A 25,632-nucleotide genomic window follows, 5' to 3' on the forward strand; every position below is an offset into this window, starting at 1 on the left:
GAAGGGAAGGGAAGGGAAGGGAAGGGAAGAGAAGAGAAGAGAAGAGAAGAGAAGAGAAGAGAAGAGAAGAGAAGAGAAGAGAAGAGAATTAGTTTTGGGGACCTGAATTATTTAGACTAGCTGTATGAACTATTCTCAGTATATGTGCAAGCCAAATTTATTATTCTTAGAAAAACCACTAATAGTTTGAAAAATATTTTTGAAAGAAAAAAAAAGAAACTAGGTCCACTCTGTGATGGTTAAATCACTTGGGAGATGGCCTGTAGGATATTAATGTGAGCAGCACCATTCCCTGGGCTGGGATTCTGAACTATAGGAAAAGGAGAAAGTGAGCTGAGTCCAGGCTCCATTGCTCCTTGCTTCCTGACTGAGGATGCAAGGTGACCAGCTGCCTCAAGCACCTTGTGGCCTGGGACCTTGACTTCCTCATGGCCAATCATTTCCTGCCTTGAACGGTGAGCAGATTCAAGCCCCTTCTCCCTTAAATTGCTTTGGTCAGGGTATTTTATCACAGTGACAGGAAAGGTAGCTGATATAGACTCATTTGTGTGCCTTGTTTTTAAATGTTCATTAATTTTTAAATTAGCTTACTAATTAGACATTTGCCCGCTTTATTATTTGTCAGGTTATAAAGTTTAATTGAACATCCTAGGTATAGGTAACCATGCATATTAATACCAGAGTGGATGTGTCAGGCCAAATGCTCCACCAGACGATTTCATCATGCATGAGCATACAAAGACTGCCATTACACAAGCTACTGAGTCATTGGGGGCAATGACATCTTAGAGCTGTCACTGTGCATATGGCCAGTGGCCGAACAAAGCACCATCATGCAGAGCACTCTCATGCATGTGCAGTTGCAAACTTCTTCAGCTTAGACTGCCCTCTCACCCAGGAGTTCCTTCAGGTTCCTTCTGAGCTCATAAGGATTCACCCAATTTGGGTTTTTTGATTGTTTGTTTGTTTGTTTTTCTTAGCCGTGAAACTAATAGCAGCCAGACCTGACCAGGCGTTGGCTGGGAGAATGCTCTCCTCTCAATGCTACCTCCGCACTCAGTCTTTTCATTTAACCATTATTGGCCCATTTTGTTGTGGTGGTGTTTGGATCTAGTCTTGTTCTTTATCCCTGTCTGCCCTGGTACTTAACAGCTATTCTTGGGACTCACACCTCCAAGCCCTGGGATTACAGCTGTGGGCCAATGCACCGGGCTTTACTGGTCTGTTTTGTTTCTGATGTGAACCCCTCACCAACTTCTGCAGACCTGAGAGTACAGAGCCCCAGGTTACACAGAGGCTGCTGGCTTCAGATGCCTTCTATCTGGGCACCGGCTAAACTGCTTTCAGGGAGATTTTGCTTTGGATTTCACATACAAGACGGATTTTCCTGAAAACTTTGAATCAAAACTGCAAGGTTCATAAAACCAGGAAGATGTTTCTAACACTCAGATCTGACTTCTTGAGACCTGATCAAACCAGCACGGTGCTTGTGTTGGAACAGGTGAGGGATTCTGCAAGACGCCAGCTTAAACATCAGCCTTCTCTGCTTTTCTGGCCCCAGTGTTCAGAACTTCTCTCCCCCTTTCCTGTCTTGCCCCATTCCCCACCCCAGCACCGCCCTTTTCTCCTCCCTCTTTATTTAATCCTTCCCTCGTTCTCTTTCTCTTTTCAGTCTACATGGGGGCTTCATCTCCAAGCTAACGTCCAATCCATCTTCTGTATGCCGAGAGAGAGAGAGAGAGAGAGAGAGAGAGAGAGAGAGAGAGAGAGAGAGAGAGAGAGAGAGAGAGAGTGAGAGAGAGAATACAAATAAATTATAAATAGCATAGTTCTGGCCTAGAAGTGATCAGAACAAGGTTCTGTTTTACTCTGCCATCCTCTCCCTTCCCACCCCTTAGCCCTTCGGACACTCTCTATCCTTTCCTTCCTTCTCTATCCCCCAAGACCAGCCGGCAGAGAGGAACACTTACGCATGCGCATTCGTATTCTCCACCAGGAAACCCGGGATCACTCAGGTACCCACTGGGCTTTTCTTCCCTTTTGACAGACGTTATATGGAGTTCATATTTAAAGAGGGGAAAAAAAAATGAAAGATCCTTCTGAATTGCTAACAGAAGATGTTGGGCTTTTTAAACACCTCCCTCACACCAGAGCTTCTGGCAAAGGAGCCTAGTGACAGCACGCTCCAACAAAGGAAGCTTTTGGTGGCTGGCTTCACATGAAGGTCAGGCTTTATTATAATTCACATTCAATTCAGAAAGAATAAAAAAAAATCGATACAGGTAGGAAGCTGGCACACATCTTCCCCTAGCTCCGGCAGTTTTAAATGTGACACAGGAACACACAAAGGGGACCCTCTGCAGAAGCATCCTGCTCATCTCTGCCGAACATGGAGGGGCCCTGGGTTCCTTTCTGGCTTGCAATTTTTGATACATTCTGCTTTATTGATTATTCCCCCACATAATGCATTAAATTAATAGTTTTACTATTTAGAAAGAGTTCTAATATTTGTCCCCTTTGTTTCTTTCAGGCATTCCCCTGTCGCAGTGGTCCAGGGGCTTATGTATGCTATGCGTATTTAATAAGACATACAATTGAAAGAGACCCAGAATGCTCCATGGCTGGGAGAGCCAACAATAATGGTTGGCCATGGAAGATTCTGGCTCTCAGGCGGCAGAAAGAGGCCAGCGCCTCCTCTGGTCACGTGCCCCGTTGCACTGATACCTTTCAAAAGGCACCTGAGTGGTCCATTAAGCATGCTGAAAATGAGACAATCTCTCAGCCTGACAGGGTTTTTTATCCTCTTTTTATCCTTGAGTTCCTGCTCTTCTAAAGAGGTTTTAAGAATATTGCAGGATTGTCTGTGGGTCGGTGGGTTTGTTTTCCTCTGCTCTTTCTGCCCCTAACCACAAAGGAATGTTATTTCTGGAATTAGACATGTTCGTGGCTAAAGCCTTATGCATTCAGGAATAGTGTGTCTCTACCACAGCTTTGCTATATTTTCTGAAAAAGAATTCAATTGTCTTACTCATTTCTTAGTTGTGTAATTACATTTTAAAAAAATTTTATGATGTACAATGATGTTTTTATACATATATGCCACACAGAACAACAGTCAAATTAAGCTCATAAACATATAAATAACTTCACAAACAACATTTTGTGTATTTCTAATATAAACCTAGAGTCTTTTAGAAATTTTTCACTAACTCAGTGTGGGCTCCATGCTATATAATGGATCTTAAAAATTATTCCTATTGGCTAGCTGAAATGATGTCTTTGGATGAAAGTTCTCCAATCTGTGCTTCCTTCAAACCCTTGGTGGCTCATATTTAAATTGTTTGGATGGATCTCTATGGATGTGCATGAGCGTGTGTGTGTGTGTGTGTGTGTGTGTGTGTGTGTGTGTGTCTGTCTGTCTGTCTGTCTGTCTGTGTCTGTTTTACAGTCACAGAAATAGACAGCGGTGTTTGCTGCCACCATAGCTGTTTAAAATAAACACAACACTCTTCCATTACAATTCCCTGGAGTCACGATACACAGCAAGGTGTGTCTCCCTGGCAGAGCACCTCTCAACAGCAGGAGAAATGGGAAGCCTCCTGTCACCCCACAAAGATCACTGTCCAGAACAGCCGTCTCCTTATCCCCCTTCCTGGAGCCTGATGGCCTGTCCAGTCCAGCCTCAGATGAAATGGGGAGGCAGCCCAGAGGAAGATGAAGCATGGGGGTTGTATGCTGCAAAGGACCCTCGAGGCTCCTGTGGGGCCGTCCAAGGCAGGCTTGGAACAAGACAGCCAACATCCCTTATCCATGGTAACCCCTGTGGGAAATAAGCTCAGGTCTGAGCAGCAGGTAATAAAATCAGGAAGCCACCTAATCACCACATTTATTGACACAGATCACAATCTGTAGCTGGCTGGGCAATGTTCCCAGAGCCAGGGTCTGGACTCTCACAGGCAACATGGGACCACAAAGGCAAGAAAGGAAAACCAAGGTTAAATACAGTGAGGCTCAGAAGCATATGTTAATCCAGTAAATACAAAAAAAAAAAACAATATATTTTAGTAGGCTTATATTTTGTCATTGTAAAAATAAGTTCAATATCCTTATTATAAAATAAAGAATAGGAATTATAGAGTAGAAATTACACAAGGAACAAAGTCAGAGATGATCATTTCATTTGTTTGTTTGTTTAAAAACCATAGCTAACATTTTGGTACAGTTACATCTAGTCTTTTCCCCCTCTCCCCATACTAAAATAAATCATATAATCTGGGTCACATGGAATAGTTTGTATCATGCTTTTTTTTTTCTTGTAGTATTATTTTATGAAGAATTCCTAACTTATGTGTTTTCAATGCATGTCATTGTCTGAGACTATTCTACCCTTTGAAGATAATTTTTTTTTATTTTATTTATTTATTTATTTATTTTTTCGAGACAGGGTTTCCCTGTGTAGCTTTGCGCCTTTCCTGGCCTCGAACTCACAGAGATCTGCCTGGCTCTGCCTCCCAAGTGCTGGGATTAAAGGCGTGCGCCACCACTGCCCGGCGAAGATAATTTTTAAACCATTTTCTGTGGTGATATTTTCTTTGTGTACCCCAATAAAGTTTATTTGCATATCAGAGGGAAAAGACAGCCCCTACAGTAAACACAGAGGTCAGGCAATGTAGCATGTGCCTTTAATCCTAGCATTCGGGAGGCAGAAATCTATCCGGATCTCTGTGAGTTCAAGGCCACACTGGAAACAGAGCCAGGCATGGTGGCACATGCCTTAAATTCCAACACTAGTTAACCATAAAGGTCTGAAGGTCTGTACAGACAGGAAGGGACAGAGTTGGGCAGAAAGAGGAAGTGGTGTAGCTAGGTGGAGAGAGGAAATGAGATGGCAGAACAGAAAGGCATATAGCGTGCATATACAGGAAGTAGGTCTCTTTGGAAGCCGAGGAATTGATGAGGTGAGGTTGTCTGTGGCTTCTCCTATTCCTCTGATCTCTGGGTTTTCACCCCAAATATCTGGCTCTAGGTTTTTTATTAGTAAGAGCATTTAGCAATTTGTCTTACAATTTTCCTCAGATTTCTCTTTAAATTTTCTTCAGATAACTGTAATCACATGCATATCTCAAGAAATGATAATATTTTCAGCTTTACACATGAGATAGCAAATCCGTTCTGCTGTACTTTTCCTGACATGTACTTCCATCTATGGGAGACTGTGTCTTCTCCAATATGGTTGTATCTGCTATTGTGTCTGTAATGAGGCAAGTGAGATTTGGAAGTTTGATGTACAAGATATTTTGATATTTGTATGCACATACTGTAAAATGGTTAAATCAGGCTAACTGACACAAAATGGAATGGTTAGCTTTCATTGTGACCTTGTCATAATCTGGGGAGAGAATCTCAATGAAGGATTTTTTACAGTGGGTTGGCTTGTAAATGTGTCTATGGGAAATTGCGTTAATTAAGTTAACTGATGTGAGAAGACCCAACCTACTGTGGGTGGTGCCATGCTCTAGGCAGGGAATCCTGTCCTTTGTAAGAGTGGAGAAGTCAAGCTGAACGCAAGGGGGCATGCATTCATTCACTCTGCTCTTGACTGCAGGTGTGGTGTGACCATCTCTCTGAAGATTTTCATGTGGTGACTTCTCTACAGTGAAGGGCTGTAGCCTGGGACTGTGAGCCGAAACAAATCCTTTCCCCTCTAAATTGCTTTTCATCATGGAGTTTTATCACAGCAACACCATGGTGAGAACCCACTCGTATTCCTCACATGCTTGCTTTTTGTGTGTACAGACCTTAAGTCTACTCTTTTACAGCCCAGTGTGTAATTCACTGTGTTAAGGGCACCCAACACAAGAAAGGACGGCCAGAGTTCATCCTTTGCTTAACTGCTGTTCTGTGTCCATGAGCCAGTCTTCTCCTAGTTATCTACCACCACTATCTATACTTTAATGACTTTATTAGTGTATATTATTTCTACAGAGTAATGTGTTTCATTGTGACATTTCCATACATGTGCATAACATTTGATCATATCCACTCTCCTGTTTCTTATCCTTTCTCCTCCCCCCACTCTCTTCTTCCACATTCTTAATGGTGCACTTTTTTAATTCCATGCCTTTTTTCTTTCCTCATTTTCTACAGGCAAGACAAAAAAAATGTGGTATGTGTCTTTGTGTGCCTAGGTAATTTCAATCAACATAGTCTCCAGTTATATCCAACAAACAACATAAGCATGTCATTCTTACCAGTAGCTGATTACAAAACAAACAAACAAACAACCACATTATGTATATATACATTGGTTTCTTTATCCATCCACTGCTGGGCATCTAATTCTAGAACTTGGCTATCACGAGTAGTGTGGAGATAGTATGGGCATGTAGATATCTGATGGTAAGCTGTCTTTGGTTCTTTGGGGTATGAACCTAACAGTGGTAGCAGTTGATCATATGGTAGTTCTATTTGTAATCGGGTCACCTGTATTGTGATTTCCACAGTGACTGGACTAATTTACATTCCCAGAAGCAGTTTATGAAGCTTTCTGTTCCTTTATAACCTTGCTACCATTTGTTTAGAGTTGTTTCTTGACTTGACAGTTACCACTTTGCATAGTCTGAGAAGGAACCTCATTGTACAGTTTTTTGGTTTGTACTCCCTGATAATTAAGGATGCAGAACATATTTTCATGTGTTCATTGCCTGTTTGATCATCTTCATTTAAAATGTGTCCATTCAGAACATTGGCCCATTAATCATCTGAAATGTTTTATATATTGATGATGTTTAACTCTTTGCCTTCTTCATGTTATAGCTATCCTTTGTGAATAACTAGCAAAGACTCTCTCCAATTTCATAAGTTATCACTTTGCTCTGTTGATTGAGTCTTTTGCTGTTCAGAGCTTTTTAATTTAAACTAATCCTCTTCGTCAATTCTTAGCTTTGTTGTCTGGAAAACTGGATTCCTATTCAGTAAACCATTGACAGACCTAAAATTGGAAAGTCCCTACCTTTGTTTCTGGTTGTTTCTAAGTTTTAGGTCTTATATTAAGTGCTTTGGTCCATTCTGAATTATTACTTTCATTTTTTTTTTTTTTTACAAGTGAGAGGTAGTGATCTAGTTTCAGTCATCTACAGGTGGATAGCTAGGTTTCCTGAGACCACCTATTAAAAAGTGTGTCTTTTTCCATTGCATGATTTTAGCAACGTGTAAAAAGTCTGGTGGCTATAGCTGTGTGGGATTATTTCTTTGTTCTGCTTTATGGCATTAACCTGTGTGTCTGTTTTTATCACAGCATTTGTCACAATGGCTGTGTTGTATATTTCAAAATCAGGAATGGGGATCCTTCCTGCCCCCTCAGGCTGCTGCTTTTGCTCAGGATCACCCTTGCAACTGGCACTGTTCCCTGAAGGTCAGGACTTTAGGAATATTTTTCCATTTCTAGAAAATGCCAGTGAGATTTGGTGTTTGATGAGAGAGTACCCTAACCACATGCAGTACATGGAATTCACTTTTTCTTACTCCGGGAGGGAATAAATAGTTTTTTTCCAGTGAAATACTTTGTCCCCGGGGTTTGACCATCCTGCCTTTCCAATACTATAATTTTATTTCCTTTATAACAAGTACTTCTCAAGTTGTTCTAAACCTTTCCATTCTTAACAATCATGACATCTCTCAGTTGTACAATAATCCATCAGGCATAGAGCCTTTGTTTACTTAAAGCAATCTCCAAAATTAAGGGTTTTCATTTTCATTTTATTTTTTATTAATTTTTTTGAGAATTTTGTACATGCATACTACATCACTCCCATCTTTTCTCTTCTGTAATACTATCCCCATGTCTCCTCTCTCCTTCCATTATCTCTAATTACTGATAGTGCTTATATACATGTATTCAGAGTACTTGAAACTGGCCCACCTAACGTAGGACACCCCCCCCCCAGTAGCTATTGACTACCTGAAGTTCTTCAGACTGGTTAAAGGAAGAATCCATCAAGAGGGCATTGTAATTCCTAACATATATACACTGTGCATTGGTGCACTCAGTTTTTAAATTAATTTTTAATTAATTTTATGTGTATGGATGGTTTGCCTGTATGTATGTCATGAGCCATGTGTATGTCTGGTACCTACAAAGGCCAGGAGAGGGTGTTGGATCCATTAAACTTGAGTAACAGATGGTAATGAGTCAACATGTCAGTGATAAGAATAGAGTCTGGGTCTTCAGTAAGAGAAAACAAAGATCTTAAGCACTGATCCCTCTTTCCAGTTTCAGGTGCACCTAATTTTTATAAAACAAACACTATTGGATATAAAACCACAGGTTGATACATGCAATAATAGTGGATGACTTCAATAGACCTTTTGCACCAATAGATAGGCCATCCAGATCCACCTAGGGAAAAAAATCAACAAAGAAATATTAAATGGCATTCTAGGTCAAAAGGACTCAAGAGACATTTACAGACTATCCATCTACCCAAGAAGAGTTGAGCACATTCTTCTTGGTCATCTATGAAAGTCTCTGGGATACACTTAGGAAACAGAACAAGTCTTAACAGGAAGAACATTGATCTAATATGTTTGATTTTATATGATCAAAATGGGATAAAACTAGAAATCAGCAGTAAAGGAAACTGTGGAAAATATAAGACCATCCTGAGATTAAGGGCATGCTTCTAAATGGTGAGTAGTCACTGCATAAATTAAGAGTGGGTTTTCTAAAAGTCCTAGAGTCAAATTAAAATTCAAATCCCATATATTAGAGTCTGTGGGTCTGTGGGTAGAAGAAAAGTGGTTCTACAAAGAAAGCTTCTTGCTATGAATTTTTAATTAACATATCAGAGAAAACTCACAGAAGGTACACCTCAAAATCTTAGAGAAAGAAGAAGCCAAACCCCAAACCAGGAGAGGAAAATAAATAATACAGATCAAAGCAGAGCAAAAGGAAATGAAACAAATAAACATAAAGAATCAAGGAAATAAGGAAAATAAACGTGATTGATAAACCTCAAACAAACTAACCAAAAGAAAAAGATAAAATCCAAATTAATAAAATAGTGTCTTGCCTTCACTGTTCTAGAGGACAGAGGCACTGTTTTAGAGGACAAGTCTTAACAGGAACAAGAAAACTGGTCTAATATTTTTTTATTCTAGATGATCACATGAGATAAAACTAGAAATCAACACTAAAGGAAATGGCAAGACTTAGAAGAATGTCCTGAGATTAAGGAGGAATTTCAGAGTCTGGAGATTCTAGGAATCTGGAGTCAGCAGGAAGAAGGGGAAAGGATGAAAAGGCAGGGAAGTTAAATGAAGTTTTGTGTACGAAAGATAAGATTCATGGGGGAGAATGCCTTGGCCCTTTTAAGCAGCTCTGAGGGCCACATTGATCATCGACACCCTCCAATTTCTGAGCACCCGACTAGAAAGAGTGAGAAATCATCATCGTGCAGAAGTAGCAGCCAATGTCTTTCCAATCCATCAAGCTTTTCCACCACAGGAAAGGAAACACTGGACAAAAAAAAAAAAAAAAAAAAAGACTCATGCAAGAAGGAGAGCATGTCCTTTGATCTTAGAAACATTTTCTGTAGCCACACTTTCTTTTTTTAATGGCTTTATTTGTTCATTTTATGTGTGTGAGAGTTTTGCCTGTGCACACGTCTGCATACCATGTGTGTGCCTTGTGACCACAGAAATGAGCATCTGACCCCCTGGAGCTGAAGGTACAGTTCGGGCCACCATGTAGGTACTGGAAATTGATCCCAGGTCCTCTGGAAGAGTAGCCAGTGAGTGCACTAACAGTCATTGCTCCAGCTCCCTGCCATTTTCCGTTTGTTCTCTTGGCTAGAATACACCTACAGTTTTGCTGCAGCTTTGTGAGGACTCTGGTTCTGTGGCAGGTGTGTGTTACTCTTTGTGTGAGCTAGACTTGAGGTTGTGTGTTGAGCCAAAGCAAGCTCACATTGGCTACACAGAGACACAGGGCGCTTCTCAAGCCAAAGTGTGGTTACCATGAAGTTAACTCAGTAGCATAGAAATACTGCTGCTCCCCAAATCATGATGCCTCAGAACACAATAACATGGGGAGAAAAGAGAAACTAGCTTCAGGAATGCTATTGAACCTGTGATGGGAGCATTTATACTCACTAGTAAAAAGAAGGGAACATTGCTGGAGAGATGGCTCAGCAGTTAAGAGCATGTATTGCTCTTCCAGAGGATGGCAGTTCAGTTGCCATACGTGTAAATAAAATAAAAATGAGGATAAATCTCTTCAAAGTTTTAAGGGGTGGGGGAGGAACAACATGTTAATCCTATGTACATTTATTTAGAGTGATGGCCCAGGTAGAATCTTGGGTTTGTGAAGTTTGGCATTTTGAGGAGGCATAGGCACAGTAAACATTTTATGCACATCCATGCACACTGCCACACCTGTTTAAAGAGGCCAGAGAATCAGTCTCATAAAGATCACTGAGGCTGCAATGCAGAGCTGGGCTGTTTGTGTCCATGCATAAAACATACAGGAAGGCATTCTATACCTAGTAGGGCAATCTTAAAATCTCTTTAAACTCAACAATTACTTCTAAATGTCACCCATATGTCCAAAAGGGTTCACACAGGCACAGATGATCCCACTTATTGTCCCCATCTCCCATGTGTTGTGACAGCTACCTGGGGATGAAGAAAAGACAGGGAAACACTAAATTCAAATAATTTTCAAAACAGCCTTGCAAAGTCGGCTAGCGAAGAATCTACATTGTGCCTGCTGCTCTAACTTAATACTTGTACTAGGTCATTTTTATCACTTCCATGTCTTTCCAGGATGGGTGGGCTTTAGGAAGTAGTGTCTGTAGAACCACCGTGCGATGGATCTGAATCCTATTCATGTTCCTGGCACAAATTCAATTCTGAAATTTCCAGCTCACCCTTCACTTCCCTTTCTGACACTCAGTAATGCTGGGGTTCTTAAAGTGTGATTTCACCAAATCCCCAAAACACATGTAAAGTAACAATTCACGACACATAAATGTATTAAACGATAAGCATCTGCCAGGGGACTCTGAGCCTGCAGCAAATCCGCTTTCCAAGGAAAAGAATGGCTGTTGTTTTCTTTTGCTCATGTTGAGTAGTTTCAGCTCTACGTGGGAATGTGAGACTCATACACACACAAAAAAAAGAGGAAGAAGATGAGAAAGAGGAAAGGAAGGGAAGGAAAAAAGGAAGGAACAGAAAAAGAAAAATTGAATTTAATATGCATAATTGAAAATCAGCAGTGAAGTATTAGCAAGACATAGACCTCAGCTCAAAGACTTCTAAACTCAAACCTGCCTTCGCTGCTCACAAGCTCTGTGATGTAGTTGAACTTAGAGTCTCAGATTCTCCCCAGAATAAATAGGTCCATTGTGAAAGTAAAACCAGACGGTCAATGTGAAGTCCATCTGAGAGCTTGGCTCACATGCAGGACACTGCTCCATTGTCCATGCTCTCTCCTGGATTTTATGTGGGATCTGTAGGCTCCCACACTCCCAATTTCAAACCCAATTTGAAAACAAACAGAAAAAGAGACCTGGGAATTGGACTGCAGGGAATTTATTACAGGTGAGACCCAGATGTGAAGATTCACTTACTTGTCACCACATGGGCTTGCTAGCCACCAGAACCAATACCCCAGTAGTCAGACTCAGATCTCAGAGTTGCCTCTGAAGGATTCTCCAATGGCAGGTTTGTATCTGGAGACAGATATAGTTGAAGATTCATTTTCTGAGAGAGAAGGCAAAAAAGAGGCTACACCCACCCGATGCTTTAATTGTATGAGTAATTCTCACTAATGAAGACAAGAGAACTTCCTACTTCTTTCAGAGTGTAACAAGGAAAGAGTGGAAGAGCCTGGGAGACCATACTGGTCCATGGATCTGGGTGAGACACAGGGCAAAGGTTCATGTGTCATGTGCCTGTCACTCAAATGGAAATGCTGAACCAGTTCACCTTAGAGCAGGGCCTTTTTGCACCTGGCATCTGCCCACTGCCATCTCCGTGCTCACACTACAGCTCCTATACCCACTGTTTCCTGTGGCTGTCCCTCCTGTTTTCCACTCTGCTCATGGTTAGCCTCTGGAATCCCACTTGTATCTCGCTCCTCTCTATTCACTCTTCATTTTGCAGCTAACTGATTCTCTTCTGATTCCTTCCCATCTCTCAGATTTTAAAAGTACCTTGGGGTCGAGAGCTGGCTCAGAAAATAAAGAGACTTGTCCTTCAAGCCTGGCCACCTATGCTTGATCCCCAGAACCCAAGTCAAAGTGGGAGGAGAACACTGACCCCACAAACTTGTCCTTTGACTAACCCATGTGCCCTGTGACATATGAACTCAATAAACAACAATGACAATAATAACCCTATCCATCTCCTATCTTTCTTTACTTCTCAATCAAAACTAGTTTAAGAAATGATCTGATAAAACTGTAATTTATTTATAACAACTGTACATACAAGAGCTAGCACCTATTAAGAGCTACATCACAGTAGATGCTATGTTAAGTATGTCTGGTTTTGATTTTGGTTTTGGTAGTTTTTGTTTTGTTTGTTTGTTTGTTTGTTTAAGTACCATGTATCAGGATGGATGACCTTGTATTTCTGATCCTCCTGCTTCTACCTCTCAAGTGTTGGGATTATGGGCATGCACCACTATGCCTGGTTGGTACAGCACTGGATTTGAATGTAGAGTTTGACAAATGGTGGGCAAACACTCTACTAACTAAGCTACATTCCCTGCCTGATGTGCATACGTTATTTCATGGATCCCCCACCCAACCTCAGCAACCATGTAGTCTGGGATTGGGAGGACTTGTTTCTGAGTCCCATCTGGAGCTCATTCTTACAAATGAGTTACACAACTGCCCAGAAGAACCATGGGGACACTGGTTACATGTCAGGACTGTAACTAAACACCTGTGTTATCAAAAAAAGGTTGATAGAAGTGAAGCAACTGGAGACATAGGTAGGCTATGTATTCCTCACACATTTCTCTGTTGAAATCACACTACCACACTTGTCACCGACTGTATACACTATTTCCTTATACACTGTTCTTGGCCAAAGTTACTTCTGTGAGATACAAGCAACTGCCTTATATTTTGGGGTATTATTTGTTTTATGAAATCAATCTTGAGCTCAGTTTCAAAATTTGCAAGTTCAGAGTTTGTGAAAGTATTGATTTTTGTGACCCTCTAACTATTGTATTCCTTCCAGGAATAGGAAACAAGTTGAATATACAATAGAAGCGGGAAGGGAGTAGGATAAACATTGAGATTGCTACTAAGCAGCTCTGTATGTGTTTGTTGCTCTTGTGGAATTATCAGGGAACCAACAATGCTGGAAGAAGGCACTCGGGAGTCCATCATGATGGGTTTCCACACACTTCAAGGCTGACAAGGGAGTGCAGGGAGGCATCTCTAGGGGCAGGCTCCACACAGCTGTAAGACATCTTCTCTGTGCTCTAATTTACATAGATAAGGAATAAATAAATTAATCTTCATTATCAACCAATCAGATAGCAGGAGTCAAGCCTACACCACCACTCCCCTGGCGCAGGAAAGGAACCGCCTCCTTCACAGAGCTTTCTTACAGAGCCAGGTGCACCCCTGACAGGTTTGGCAGGGAGAGTGATTTCCAGCTTGGCGGTTGCTTCTGCTTACATTTGCTCACGGCTCTTGACGAGGGGCAACTGATTAGACAAATCGCATTGTCTATAATCTGGTCCCCTTTCCCTCAGCCATGATTCATTCTGACAAGGAAAGTTTAAAAGCAACAGGTAAAATATGATAAACAGCATCCATCATTGCATTGGGGAGCCTGGCTAAAAGCTTTCTGTCATTGCTAATAATAGTGTTTAGTTTTCAGCTTCCCCTAGGATTGCATTAGTGCCAAATGGGACCAACTGGGAACGGTGGTCTTTCAGGAATGACTACCCATGTGATTCTTGGCTTTAACAGGAACTATTCTCAGCACCACCTTCATCTTTGAGGTCGCCATGTGTCTGAACAGAGGTCAGGCATATCATGAGAACTGAAGGCTAGAGAAAAGGGTCCATGTGTCAATTTTCGTATCTGACTGATTTTACCTAACCAGCCCACAGTGTTGTTTCTGAAAGCTAACCTGAGTCTTCCTGACACCCATTCTCATGTGATCAGTTCCACCTGGGTCACAAGACTGACTTTTCCATTCAGAGGTTGATAACACCTTTCTAGATGCTCTAGAGACTATGGGAAGAATGTTCCACCTGGACCTGTAGAAGCCCACCTCTAACACCAGCAAAGTAGTTTTAGAAGGCTCCATCAGTGTGCTTATCTGAAAACAGTTTCATGGGGAGAAAGGACTGTTCCATGCCATCTCTAGCCTTCTTATACTAGACTGAACATCTTCCCAAGGTCCTTTTTAGGATCCAAATGTAGCAAAATCAGGCAAGAGCCAGAAACAAGAACTTCTTAATCACCTGCATCATATTTTCTAATGTTCTCTTGGTCAAAGTGAATCAGACGCTGAGCCCCAGCACAAGGGGCGTTGGTCCTGCAGGGGTCATACCTGTTCACAATCCTGATGCCTGACCACAAAGAAATAACACACAGCAAGTATGAGCTTGCAAAATCAGGAGCGCATGGAATTGTTAGAGACATCTATGAAGGTGGCCCAGTAGGGTAAAAACACTAGCTGTCAAGCCTGATGACGTGAGTTCTATACTAGGGACTCACAAAATAGGAGACACCCAAGTTCTGCAAGCTGTCTTCTGATCTACACAGACACAGACACAAGCAACACACACACACACACACACACACACACACACACACACACACACACAAGCATTCATACATGCATGTGTGCACACATGTTGCCCTTTGTACTGAGGCCTGACTAAAGTGGCAATTCGGGACAATTCCACAAAGTCTGTCTGATAGTCAAAGGGGTTTATTTTGATTTAACTTACAACAAGCAAAAGGGATGTGAGGTGCAGTCCAACGTGGTTCTCTGGAGAATTCTGCCTTGATCTGCCGTACCAGCATCCAGCACCCAAGACCACGAGGTAGTCAAGAGCGTGAGCATGTACACATTTCAGGTCTTAAGGGGTCCCCCCTCGGCCATGTCCCATGGGAGGGACAGGTACCTAGAACAGTTACCTGCTGCCTACCAGTGCTTCAGGGGTAAAGCACAGACAACCACCCCTACACCTGACCATGTACCTCATCCCTCTAGGTCCTCACCGAGATCCATGAGGGAAACTCCATCCTTCTTAGGCAAAGGCACCTTGGCAGAAGAATAGGCAGAGGTTGCCAGCTGGAGGCTTGTCAAAGGCTCAGAGGAGAAAGAAGCCCTCACTCCTATAAAATAAAAGCTAGCAGGATGATACAATAGAAGAAATCGGTGTAAAATAGAACTAAAGTGAGCAGTGGTCAGTTTTTCAGCCGGTCTGTGCTGGACATCTTCTGGACATACTTACTATGCGTCAGATGTGACCGTGGCCTTGGAAACTCACTTGAATGGGGTGAGAAGGTGGGAGAATGTTGAAAAGCTCAAGAGTCCTGAGCGTTTCAGTGTCGCAATGGAGTTAATGGTGCTCTCAGAAAGTCAGTTCAATCTCGAGGAAGCCAATGAGTCCTCATTCTTGCTGGACTGGATGAGTTATCAAATGTGGATTGTCAGGACGAGAGTCTATACCTGGTATTTTGTGTCTTCTACATACATACACACACACACACACACACACACACACACACACACACACACACACACACTCCTGCTCATCTTGAGGCCATGCTATGAGACAACACAGCTGTGTGTGTGTGTGTGTGTGTGTGTGTGTGTGTGTGTGTGTGTGTGTGTGCTTGAATCATTGACTTGACTTTGATTCTTGTGTATAAAACGGAGGTGTCTATAATTGACCTGATGTCTCCTCCCTTCTTGGAAACAGATTCATCCATTAATCAATTATCAATATTCTTGTCATCACTGCTATTGTTTTTCGTAGAGGTAGACACAAAAGTTGGACTCTAAACATTTTCAGATTAAGACTCTTCTGAATGAAGCAGGCAGCCCTTTGCCATAAGCTGGTTGGGTTACACGGAATTCAAGGCCCTAGGTTGGGAAGCAAGATTCTGCCTAGTTTATGTAAACTAACTAGCCACATCCCTCAGCACTGCCCTGACCTTCCAAAGCTCTGTAGTTTGTGTCTCATGGGAGTACACACTGCTGTTCTCATGTCTGGTGCCTATCTCTCAGTAAGACTGTAGTTTCAGGTCCATAGGAATGCTTTTCTACGTGTCCTTCATAAGTATTACCACACAAGTAACACTCAATGTCAAATCCTTTGAACGGGGAATTTACAGAAAGACTCTGAAATAAGCATTTCTTCGTGTTTTGTTCCTTACTTGTATAGAAGCTGTGAAGAATTGCTCATGAGGAGTTAATAAAGGAGGTTCCCTCCCAATTATATTTGTTTGTGATGGAGGGGGGCACGTATGGTGGGGGTTACTCTGACATGGAGACCAGTCTCATACTTAACTGCAGTCCCACTGTCTTAACCTCCAGAAGATTTAGTTAACACCTAACTGAAGAGTTACAGTCCTTTTTGGGTTTGCCTTCTGGGGTGTGCAGGGGTAGGAGTTAGGTAGAATGTAGGAATTAGCTCAGAAATGGCTACACAAGGACAGAAGAAGCAGGCCTTTCTCATTGTCATGATCTCCACTACAGATTCCCAGGCAGCTACCTGGCTCCATGGATTGGAGAGATCTGGTGCCCGCTGAGACTGAAGCTCTCGGCAACCACACTGCCAACTACTGCTTATGGGGGGTTGGCTATAGTGGAGCTATACAGCGTTCTCTCATCTAGCGCTTCATGGATTCCTCCCCTTTGGCCTCATTCCAGCCTGGTGCTCAGCACTCAGGCTCCAGCCACATGTGTCTGCTTTTGATAACACTGTCAGGTTCAGTGGTGCATCAGAGACAGGGAATGTTAGGGCTTGCTTTGACAATAAGGCTCATGCAATTTCCAAGAGACCACGTCAGAGTCAGAGTGTGTGTTTTAGCAGCTCTGAGACTTTCATGATGCCATTCAGTCCTGCCACAAATATGAAGTGAAGTCAGTGGCCTGTTAATATTCATGCTCCTGGCCAGGCGGTGGTGGTGCATGCCTTTAATCCCAGCACTCGGGAGGCAGAGGCAGGGGGATCTTTGTGAGTTCAAGGCCAGCCTGGTCTACAGAGCGAGATCCAGGAAAGGAGCAAAGCTACACAGAGAAACCCTGTCTCGAAGAAAAAAAAAATATTTGTGCTCCTTAAGAAAATCACCACTTGCCCACACAGCAATGACTCAAGGAAGTAAAACCCCCTTGGAGACACAGGATGTTTGTATGGATTGTCCCCCAGCCAATGGGATACCAGTGTACTTCTGTGAGAATCATTAGGACTTTTTCTTAGGCCATTTCTTTCTAAAATGTCCACTGTACCTGACTGTAAACATGATGATGATTTCTTTGTAGCACAGTGTGCTTTAGCCCAGCATGCACATAAGGCATTCATCCACTGACTGTATCAGCACATCAGGGATCAGACAGGAAGCAGGGAGTGGTGACATCACCTGGAGCTTCTCAGTACATGTACCACAGAACACCTTAGAGATTCACTGATGGGTATTTGGTTGGTCCCCCAGAGGGATGGCAAAGGGTCTTTCAAGGAGATGACAGTGAGTTTGCCTTGGAATTGAAAATAGATTTAGTAATTTTAGAAAAACCAGGAAGACAAGAGACTCTGTTGGAGTGGGCAGCAAATGAAGACTCACTGGTGTAGGAACCTGTGGCTTTTAGGGGAACAGAATAGCTTTTTTACCCATAACAAAGATTGCTTTGGAAGCTGGGGAAGATAGGGATATGATGGAATCCAAAGCCTGTTCTATAAATGGATGAAAAGACCTCCACCCTAGTCTGAGAGCTGAATAGGTTGACTCCTAAAAGTAAAAAGATGATGAACAATACCAATTTTATTTTGCAGGAATTTCTTATGTAGGCTTGCATTGGCTTTTAGAATCTGCCAGTGCCAGCAGATATGTGTTGTCATGAATGTTTCCTGAAAATTTATTGAACAGCTCCCAGACAATGGGTCTAACTGGGACAGGTCGCCATCAGAGAAGAAAATCCCATATTCTCCCAAGTTGTTTGAAACACTCCACATACCCTTGTTTTCCTAATGTTCTGAGACATAATTAGGTGCGTGTATTACTTATTTTGTAAATATTGGCATCTGACATATTGGTTATAGAATCTGCTTCAGATAAAATGGTGCCACAACTGTTGTGGAAAACACTTTATTATCAGTCATTTTGCATACCAGCCACCATGTAAACAAACATGTTACAAGCCTTTCTGCCTAATTGATTATGCACACTGATTACCTGTACATTGCTGTTTCAGTTTTCAAATAAATCACACCAGCTCCATGCACAAATTTCTAGTAGTTGAGGACAGGATACACAAGCCCACGGGGGTGAGTATGACTACAAAGGCTAGAGGACAACTTTCAGTATCAATCCTCAGGCTCTGTTCTATTTTCTTTTAAGACAGAGTCTCTCAGTAGCCTGAAACTCACAGGTTTTAATGACTGGCAGGCCAATGAATGATCCACAAGAATATATCTGTTTTCACTTCCTCAGTTCTGGGATGATATGTGAGCAATAGCACATCTGGGTTTCCTTTTTCTTTTAACATGTTTTCTAAGGATTACAAGATGATTGCAAAGCAAGCTCTTTACTCACCCAGCCATCTCTACTTTCCTTAATACTTACGTGGGGAAAAAAAGCACTGTTCAGTGTGGCACATCCCCAAACATACCTCTGCAGATGGGTGTGGACAAGCCCACTGAGGCCACAGGTCCTTGTCTACATCTGTACCAATGCATACCATTTTAACATTTTCATCTCTATTTGCATTATGCAAGCAGACTGATTATCTATAATGACCGAAGAGTGGATAAACAGGCAGGCTAAGGTATTTTTCTAAAAATAGGATCACAGTACATTATTTTTATAAAAATGATTAAATTCGATCTATAACTAACAGCCCAAAGGCAATTCATGGCATGGGCTACTCTCTTGCAGTTTTTGCTCTAATATGTGCCTACAGAACAGACTTTCAATGTTCTGAACGTGATTATGTAGGACAGCCAGCAGTTGCCACCCTCACATTTCAATTTAAATCCTTTGTTTGTCTCAATTTTACACAGGGTGGGTTTCCCATGTGGTGAACCTAATGAAGGAAATGGCATTAGCACTCCCCTTCCTTGATGCCTGAGGTTGAAGTTATATTTAGTTTGCCCTCCATCAAAGTTACATTCAGTTCCTTTTTTTCCCCCAAAGCGCCTCATTCCAGCAATTTTGTTGTTGATTTCCATCTTTATTCTGTGTGGACATTCCTTACCCATATGGTGCTCTCACACGTGGATGCCACACTTGGTCTAGGGGAGAAGACTGGGTCTCTTTCCCCCAGAATCTCAGAGAAAATATACATTGTTCTCACAGTGCTCATGGGTGTTCAGTGGGCCACTGTCTTTTTGGAGAAGTTAGTTATTTTTATTAAACAGGTTTTTTTTTGTTGTTTTGTTTTGTTTTTTTACAGTAAGGCCATCCCCCTCATTCCCCATTTGGGCATGTAGTATTCCTGGCTCACTCTTTCTTCCTCTAAAAAAATGAGTAGAAATGACTCCATCAGCAGACTGCTGGCATCCAGGCGCGTTGCTAGGAACAAACGTGAGGCAAGACTAATTTCACCACTCTTAGAGAGCTGGAGTTTCCTGCTCAGAGCACTAAAATAATTTTCTTGCCTCCTTGCCTCCCTCCTTCCTCCTGTTCTTGCTTCTTTTCTGGATGTCAAGTGCATGTAACTAAATTGTAGATTAATCATTGAGGTTCCCAAGAACACAGGAGTCCATACACAGACCACATCGTTTTTTTGTTTTTTTGTTTTTTTTCCAAATTACTTATTTAGTGTCTTCTCATAAGTATGCATAAGACTGTCACGAAAAACAGATGTCAGGACCTGGAACACAACCTGGGTCTCACCATTCTGTCTCTTGTATCCCATGCTTTTGAGACCCCCACGGGAGGTGACACTCAAGCTCACTAGTCTTGGGCAGACTTGCTGGCATGGTTTTAATGCATAAATACTTCCGTGTGTTTTTATCTTAGTGCCCTTAACTTCACAATATGTGTCATACACAGCTTTCCAGGATTACTGTATTCAAAAATTATATTACTGAGGTTGAGCCCCATCTCTGTGTCTCTGTGATATTAACTCATTTCTAGTGGTACAAAATGTATAGTGAGTTACTTGTCTTGTTGCTAGAATATAGCTTGGTGGTAGAGAGCTCAGTCTCCAGGAAGACAAAAAAGAATTCTTTCAAAATTTTTGCTTTGTTAGAGTTCTGGTGCCAATATCCTTGTACAATCCCTTTAATCACAGAAGAAGGGGCATGAGGTCTCCATGATTCTTGACTTAGGCTTCTTGACCACTGGAGACTTGTTCAATAGCTCCCTTTCCGCTCTACCAGGTCTTTGCATCTTCTTCTGTTGAGCTTATAGTGTTCTTACTGGTTTGTAGAATTTCTCATACAAGTTCTGAATTATTTTTTGTCAACTGAAATCATAGAAAATCTTCCCTCCATGTTGAAACCTGCCACTCATGTCTTCACCTTACGCATATCACCCAAAAGTTTGTGATTTTTTCCCCTTCTCTTAGGGTAGACTTAGGAAGATGTACAGAAAACAGGTAAACCCAAGGAGGAAAGCTGGTTTGTAAGGACAGACTAAACGGAGTAAGAGAAAAACGGCCTTGTGATGATTTCTACCCGCTTTTCTGTGGAACTAGCAAGAAATCTATAGTGAGGCAATCAGCAGGAGAGACAGGTTCACTCACTGGATGGTGGAGACCGATGATCCCTTGGCTCTGGAGACTGGAGGCCGTAACAGTGGAGGGTTCCTCTGAGGCCTTGGATTGTCAAGGCTGATGTCGAGGACTGCAGTGCTACTCTGAAGGCCTGAGAAACAGCAGTACTCAAGGCTGACCAGTATCTCAGCTCCAGCCATGAGACAGAGGCCTGATCATCCCTTTCTCTGCCCCCTTCTGTTGGCCCTCAGCATCTCGGATAACGTTTGTGTGCACTTTACTAGGCTTACAGATTGAAGCACTAATCTCTTCCAGGAATAACACATCCAGAGTAACATTCAGAGATCTAGACAGCCATTACCTAGGCTGATACGTAAAACTGACTCTTACAAACATACAGAAAGGATATTGAGTAGCCTTTATTTTTTGAGACGGGTCTCCTGTAGCTCAGGCTAGCTTCAAACAACAACTTCTGGTGCTCCAGCTTCTTACAAGTGCTGGGGTGATAGGTGACAGCTGCCTAGTGTCTGCAGTGCAGGAGAATGAACCAGGGCAAGCACTCTACTCATTAAATTATGTCAGCCTACCTTCAGTGATTCTTCTTTTTTTTTTTTTCAATTTATTTATTATGTATACAGTATTCTGCCTGCATGTGTCCCTGCAGGCCAGAAGAGGGCGCCAGATCTCACTACAGATGGTTGTGAGCCACCATGTGGTTGCTGGGAATTGAACTCAGGGCCTCTGGAAGAGCAGTCAGTGCTCTTAACCTCTGAGCCATCTCTCCAGCCCTCAGTGATTCTTAAAATGGCTTGAATGCAAGCATACCCAATCCCATGAACACTAAGGATTTAAGTTGAACATAATAATCTGTCCCCTCATTAACTATCTGATTGGAGATTGGGAACAGAGTACTCCGGATAGAGGTGTTTGAAAGAACATGAGAATGGGCAACAGGGAGAAGGTCCTGTATCTCACATTAACACATTCCAGAAGATATTTTGAAAGACCAAATCAACTAAAGGCCCCTTCTAATCTACACAGTCAAGCCTCCAGTGCCTTCCACATTAGCACTTTCACAGGGGTAAATGAACAGAGGGACCATTGGGGAGCCCACAACAATCTCAGAGCTTTGAAACACAGGACACCTGTCCCAGGACAAGCAGGGAATAGGCTAGAAAGAATCTAAGTGGGTATTCAGGTGGCACTGGGTTATGAGTTGTATGTAATCTAGCTAGGCATGAGTCTTGCTTGAATCATTGGCAAGCCAGAGTTGTGTGCTGTAGCCACCAGCACTGGTGAAATATCACAGGACACTTTATATCTCTTCAGCTATTATACACACACATATGGACCCCTATATGTCTTTATATAGCATGCATATAGACCTGTGGATACCTTTTTATAGCACATATATAGATTCACACATGCCTTTGTGTAGCAAGCATATAGACCTCTGTGTGCCTTTATATACCACACATGTAGACTCTTACATGCCTTTATATAGTGTGAATGTAGACCCATGTATGTACATGCCTTTGGATAACAATCATACACACCTGGGAATGTCTTTGAGTAGCAATCATTACAGACCTGTGCATGCTTTTAGATAACATGCATATAGACCTGTGTATGTTTTTGGATAGCAATCATATGGACCTGGGCGTGCCTTTGGGCAGCAGTCATATAGATCTGTGTATGCTTTTGGATAGCAACCATATAGACCTTGGCATGCCTTTGGATAGCAACCATACAGAACTAGGCATGCCTTTGGATAACAATCATATAGACCTGTGCATGCCTTTGGATAGCAATCATATACCTGGGCATGCCTTTTGGCAGCATACATGTCTGTTCACAGCAAAAAGATGTCACCACTGCAGAACTTTGCTCTTGGCAGAAATGTTGACACTTTCCAAAGGTACACATGATTGCTTCTTGGTTCCTTTCTTCACAAGGTATTAATTAGCCCCTGGGGAACAAAACCATAAAGTGGCTTATAGCTTAGGGAAGTAGTGCTTTGACTCTTCCTGTTGGCCAGAGCCCTGATAAATGCTTTTAATTAGTCTTATAGCTCTCTTATTGAAATATATGTCACTGATACTAAGTACCAATTGTCAGAGAACCTCCAGTCCTCAATGAAGGGCTACCAGGGCACCGCGTTAAGACAAAGCCGCTTAGCCTGCCACGTGATGCCTTTGACTGCCTGCTAATCCCGCTAGCCTCCTCCCTGATGGACTTCACTTCCACTTCGCTCCAGCTGCACTGACATGTAACAATTCTTAAGCCATGTAGGCCCCTGTTTTAACTTCCCCAAGCCTCTGTATAGATGTCTTCTGCTTAGAAGTATATTTCCCCAACGCCCCTTCCAGAAGGATGCCCACTGTCCATCCCTTACTTACATCCACAGCACTCCATGTTTACGGATAGTAGTGCTGTTACTTTAAGCCACAGAGATGCTTACTGGCTGATCTGCCCACAGCAGGGATGTGAGGGCATCTACTGCATTTTCTGCTGTCCAAACATACAGCCCTCCGATGAAGGAAAAAAAGGATCCTGGGAGGTAGGAAGGACACTGAAGTAGAACCCAGGACTGGGGTTAATTTGGAGTCTTAAGCAGTACCTTGAAAATCTCCACTTTAGACCTTCAGGCAGGGTGTGTCCACCCTCACTTTCAAGGATCTTAACGGGCATCTAAGCCTGGTGTTTGGAGTAAAGCCAGTCTACTTTTCCAAAGAAGCAGATTAGCCTTTATCACTCACTGTGTGGAGGTCAGCAAGTGTCCCAGGCCCTCTCTTTAAGCTTTGCTTCCTCTGTAAAATGGAAATCACACAGTAGTGAATTTCACAAAACTTTCTTTTGATAATTCACGCCTGATATGATGTTCCCCTGTGGTCCTTGTCCTCAGGAAGCAGAAGGAATCAGGAAGACCTCAAATTCCGGGCCAGCCTCCACTTCATAGTAAGGAGGATGACGAAAAGACAGAAAGAAGAAAACTGGGAAAGCAGTCTGAGGAGGAAGGAATAAATGTATGGATGTATACACTGAATTGACATCAGCATGCTCATGATTAGCTGTTATTTATACAACGAAGTGAGTAAAGCATTTTAACAGCCTAGTTTCTGCTTTTCTGTTTTCATGTTGTTTCTCCTGGATGCTTACCAAGGACCATACTTGTGCTCAACATCTTAAATGTTATTAGATTACTCTTTGGAGTTGATACCATAGTGTCAAGAAAGGAAGGAAGGCTGGCAGGCAGGTGGGCTGTCTGTAGCTCAGTTGGTAGACTTCCTGCCTAGCATGTGCACTGCCCTGGGTTCCTTTCCTAGCATACATAGACTGGATATTGTGGTACACACCTGTGATCCCAGTGCTGAAGAGGTGGGAGCAGGCGTATCAGGAGTTAAAGGTCATCCCTGATGTATAGCAAGTTCGAGGCTAGGCTGGGTTACACAGAACTCTGTCTAGAAATGAAGGAAGGAAGGAAGAAGAGAAGAGAAGGTGAAGGGGAGAAAGGAGAAGAGAAGAGGGGAAGGGAGGAGGGGAAAGACCTGAATTCTAATCCTACCTTTATGGAGTGTCAGTTTTCAGTCTTTGGAACATAATCAAAGTCTCTGGTTTGGTTCTTCAAAGAGATTACGCACCTGTACTGGTGTTGGGAAGAGAGTCAACCAATCAAGAGGCAGAGCTGTACTCCTGGCCCCTAGGAGTACAGCTCCAATGACAGCATTTTTCTGCTTGCTCCCTTCCGTGGGTCATACACCCACCAAGGAACTTGTAAAGCCATCTGTCCAGATTACCCTTCCTTTTGTTTCCAGAGCCCCTTGCTCCAGCCATGGATCCCCCACCACCCCTACCTTTGTTACCTTTATTTACACATCTCAGCCCTTCAACATCCTAGCTGGACCTTTTCAGAAGGCTCCTATTTAATAGGTACCAGTCTGAGTCCACTTTTCTGTTATTATATTTGTATACCTGGGTGTAGGCAATTTATAATGAGGGGGACTTACCTCATAAATCTGGAGTTTAAGAAGTTTAAGAGCATAGCATAGAGGTCTCCTTAGCCATACTACTTTTATTTTGAAACAGGGTCTCCTGCATCCTAAGTTGGTCTATGTAGCCAAGGACTGCTTTTTTTTTTTTAATCCTTCCTGCTCTCTTTTCCTGGGTTCTGGGATTATGGGTTAACTGGGGCTCAAATTTGGGGTTTCCTACATGGTAAGTGAATACTCTACCAACTGAGCCACACCCACAACTCCTCTGCTCTTCTTAAAAGCCACAGATGCTGTCAAGATCCCCATCCCCAAGACCTCATCTAATCCATATTTCCTCCCATATTTGGCCCCTCTCTAAAAAACATGAACATTTGATTTTGAGGCGTGATTACAGCACATCACCTTTGGGAGTACACCATCAAACCATTACCTCTCTCTGCTTTCAGACTTCCTGAAAGAAGAAAAATGCATTTGCATGTGATTCCTGCCTCCTGTAGAGAGACATATTTAATGAACCTCAGTTCCCCACATCTTCATGTCTCCTTCTGGTGTAAGCACACATCTTGACTCTCCTTGGGAGGAAATAGGCGCAGACTAAAATCTTGTTTTTGCATTAAACTGTTCGGCAAGGAGAGAGCTGGGTGAATGTTGCCCAATGAGAAATGGAAACTAGAAATCAAAGCTGAAGGGAGGGTGGGGGTTGTTTTTACTTGAC

The 25,632-nt window shown here is 42.5% G+C and overlaps 1 long non-coding RNA gene across 2 annotated transcripts; it reads left to right on the forward strand.

Annotated features, from left to right (window-relative positions):
• The first annotated feature begins 1,878 nt into the window (after positions 1–1,878).
• LOC118571385 lies at positions 1,879–23,942 on the forward strand. 2 transcript variants are annotated; one of them, XR_004943358.1, is made up of 3 exons: positions 1,879–2,015; positions 5,606–5,748; positions 23,831–23,942. It is a non-coding gene; the product is annotated as an uncharacterized LOC118571385 (long non-coding RNA). The 2 variants fall into 2 exon arrangements; XR_004943359.1 differs by lacking the exon at positions 23,831–23,942 and adding an exon at positions 12,203–12,340.
• Positions 23,943–25,632: the final 1,690 nt, after the last annotated feature.

This window comes from Onychomys torridus, chromosome 21 (assembly GCF_903995425.1).
Source record: "Onychomys torridus chromosome 21, mOncTor1.1, whole genome shotgun sequence".
Lineage (NCBI taxonomy): Eukaryota > Metazoa > Chordata > Mammalia > Rodentia > Cricetidae > Onychomys > Onychomys torridus.